The sequence below is a fragment of the Protopterus annectens genome, chromosome 11.part0 (assembly GCF_019279795.1).
Source record: "Protopterus annectens isolate FY-2018-M chromosome 11.part0, PAN1.0, whole genome shotgun sequence".
NCBI lineage: Eukaryota > Metazoa > Chordata > Ceratodontiformes > Protopteridae > Protopterus > Protopterus annectens.
This window is the reverse complement of record NC_056745.1, coordinates 718,176,942-718,180,988: the sequence shown is the minus strand read 5'-3', so window position 1 is coordinate 718,180,988 and position 4,047 is coordinate 718,176,942.

The window sequence follows — 4,047 nt, the reverse complement described above, 5'->3', positions numbered from 1 at the left end:
GGGGGTGCAGAGCTAAGAGATGCTATGGCTTGTATGGGAAGTGGTGGTGGAAGACGAATTGGACAAGTACAATGAAATGAAACTAGTAGTAGAAGACAATAACAAACGCATTTACTAGTCTATCTCATAAAATGTTATGGCAGATTTTGCTTGCACATGGGATCAAGAGAAGAGTATTCCAACTTTTAATTACAGTTTATAGGAAAAGCAAGGTAAGGATTTTGTTAAAAGGTGTCATGAGAGAAAGTATTGAGGTATAGAAGAGAGTTAGGCAAAGGCATCCTTTGAGTGGAATCATATTAATCTGACTTATGGATATTATTTCTTAATTTACAAAGAAAAAAATTAAGAATATATGACAGGAGATATGAATGATTTCTTATGCAGACAGTTTAGTTTTGGTAGAAAAAAAGTATGGATTAAAGAAGTAATAGAAAGGGTAGGATATTTATTAAGGAAAGTAGGTTTGAATTTGAACAAAGAAAAAAAGTAAAAGTATGGTGATGTTGTTAAGATATAGGGTATGTTTTCCATGCCACAGAAAACAGTATCAGAAGTAAATTTTGGAAAGAAAGATAGCTGAAGAACAGTGAATCTATAATTAAAGAAATTAAAGACATTGTGGGGTTTTGGAGAATGTTTAGGTTATCTTCTGAAAATGAGGTATGTTTAATTAATTCTGTTATACCAGGTAAGTTAGAATATTTTTCAGGAGAAAAAGATTTTCAAGTTTCTATTTAAAAGGGGGAAAGATTTGCTGCAAATAGCTTTTTAATTATTTGGGGGTTCCAGTTTAAATCCAATCAAAAAGAGGGATTTTATGTTAATAAAGAGCAAGGAGGGTTATACTAATTAACCCAGTAGCACATATGGCCTCATTAAATTTGTTTTAGGTTTTGAAGAATATGAACAAGGGTTTTCAGATTTTAGCAGTAGAAATTATGTGTACAAAATATAACATTTACATGGGAAAATTAAGATAAGTAATGGCATAATAAAATCATGTTGTCTTTCATCCTCCACCTCCTTTACTTTATAGCCTTTTTAACTACTTCACCCAACTCATGCAATGGACAACATAATAACTGAGTTTTATTTTATTAATCCATGGAGTGAGTTGGGTGATTATATTTAAAACGCCTATTAAGGAAAGGAGGTAGAGGATGAAAGACTTTATCTGCACATGGTTTTATGAATGGTGTCTTTAGCTAAGCTTCTAATTAAAGGGAGTGGCTCATAACATATTGATGGAAAGAGTGTCATGATTGTATGGAACTGGAAACATTAAAATATGCTTTTTTGGAATGGCAAAGAATAAAAAAAGTTTAGAAATGAGTTGTTAAAAAGAATGCATTAAGTTACATAGATGAGAGAAACATGTATATGATTTTGTATGGACATTATGAAAATGTGGGAAAAATGTTATTGATGAGCTGGATATGAAAGTATTTGGGAATGTATGGGAGTTGTGGAAAGGTAGAACAGAAGATGTACTTTTTAATAAAAGTTAAGATTTAATCAATGTGATAAGTAAAATTAAGAAGTGGCTGTGGAAAAAGGAATGGGAATGAAACATTTTTCTTTCCTTTTTGGAATATGAAACTGCTATAAGTATAGAAATGTCATAACTATGACCCGCTTTTCCAAAAAGATGTTTTCATATGTCTTAATGTAAATATGTAAAGATATAAATAAAAATAAAGAACCCATACTCTTTTCAGTAAGTGCCATGAGATCTTTTTACATCAGCCTGAGCTACCACCAACTCAATCATGTGTGATCTCTTTTTAACATCTCATCTGAAAGATGGCACACTCACGAGTGCAGTATCCTCTAATATTGCACTGCAGTGTCAGCAATTTGAAAATTACTCCAATCCCATGGAGTGGGAATAGAACCCACAGACATTTGTTCTTCTAGTACCAAAAGTTTGGTGTGAGGGGGCCCTGCCAGTACACTTTGCAATTGGATGCTATAGTTTTGAGGCTGTGTTATGACTATGAGAGGAAATACATCATTGTTGAAAGACATTATGATGTCAACATTAGCCTGCTGTGCTGCACTGCTGCATGTGATTGTTTCTGGTATGTACCTGTGAATGAATACCTCAGTATATAGTAACAAATCTTGTTTAAAATATCAACAAATCTAAAACAGTTTGGAGTTAACGACATCCACATTTAACATGTGCTATCCACTCCTGATAATGATGAGGAAACATTTCCAGTTTATATGCAGACATTTATTATATTAAGGTAAACATGTCCTAACAGGCCATACGGCATTGAAACACTGACCTTCTGTATCACCTTTGTGTGGATGATGAAGGTGTACCAAATTGACAGTATCTGTACCACCTTAAATTAATATAATGTCTCCATTCATTGCATCACAGTCATACCCTCATACAGACTTTAAGTGCTCTTCATCAGATGTTGAACTTTCAGTGGTGGAAGGCCCACCACCTGTGGTACAAAGCTCAATTGCATTCAGCCTCTCCTCACTCCTGGCATCAGTCACCTTATCATTAGCTCTGTTTCTACAGTGTAACAAGGTCCTTGCTCTTATTGCATTTATGTTAGCCAATATTTGATTCCATACCTCAGTTCACTCTGCCTGTCTGTCTGTCCTGGACCCCCTTTTCCAAAAAATATATTTTTGCATGTCTTTAGTATGTCCATGAGGTTATAGTTTTTCTCAGCAGTGAAGTTCTCTCTTCTAGGTGTTGCTCCCTGATCCTGCAACATGATTTCCCTAAAAACAGCACATTTAGGAATTATTATTGTAACCTTGCCCTGAGTAAGTGGTATATCTATTTAAGCAAAACTAACTTGAAGCAATAAAGGACACTATTTGATGTATCTGACAGTTGTTATGTATCACCATTTCTATTGTGTGTGAATTGTTTCTTTCTTTTTATTTTTTTAACGATTTTTGGATTAATAGAGACATCAGAAATCGTGTGACAGTAATGTTATAAACCTAGTTTCTTTACAGTGATCCTAACTGTACCTTTTGAAAACATTTGGCCTTAATTCTGGCTTTCCATCATTGTTTCCATAAATGTGTCAATCAGCAGCACACAAAATGGCAGTACTCAGAAACTTTCAGTTAGTTTACTTCTGTTATGAAGTTCTTATGCTTGGAACATAGCTCTATGCATTTCATTATTATTATTATGCATGTGTGAGAGTGCAGCAAACATTGTGGGTAAATTTTATCACTGCCAATAACTTGTAGCAAAGCACACAGACAGCCAGGCACAGTATGTATGTGTATTCTCTGCTGAGCTATGTAGGTACTAGTGTTGTTTTCACACTTCAGTGTGTGTGTGTGTGTGTGTGTGTGTGTGTGTGTGTGTGTGTGTGTGTGTGTGTGGTTTACACCCTAAGGATCTCACCTTCATACCTTAGGCATCATTCTGTATTGAAATTGGCTACAGAAATGTCTTCTTCTGTGAAAGGCCATTGCAGGGCCCTGAGTCAGCATCTTGAAGAAGCCAAAATCTTTCTTTACCTGTATGAGTCATCAAGCCAGTGTAGGTCTATTCAAAAAATTGATGCCTTGACAGAAATGGAGGATTAGATGATTTCCTTGGCTCTGATCCCCAGAAGTAAAGAGTAGTGCAGGCACCGTTATGATGACCAGCAGAAGTGCCATCTGGACAAGCTTACCCAGTGGGTGCCAGAAGTTCAGGAGAGCTGGTTAGAGTTCTGTAGTAAGTATGACAGCATCATTGTTGATGCAGTAGTAATTTGTTTTTCTTTACATTTATTTAACAGCAATTCTTCTAACCAAGTGAAATACAGTGTATAGCATTTTTATAGCTGTTGCCTGCTGCTGCAGTGGCATCTTTTGAGTTTAGCCAATTTCATCAATGAACAAGTCCGTAATGAGTCTAACCACTGTAACTGAAATAAAAAAAATAATTATTATATGAACACCATTAGAAATGAGCATTGCAGTAACTTCATAGAAGATTGCATGCATTGATATTGTAACATGAATTGGGAATTTCCCAAATTCTTCACAACATCTGCAAAGGAT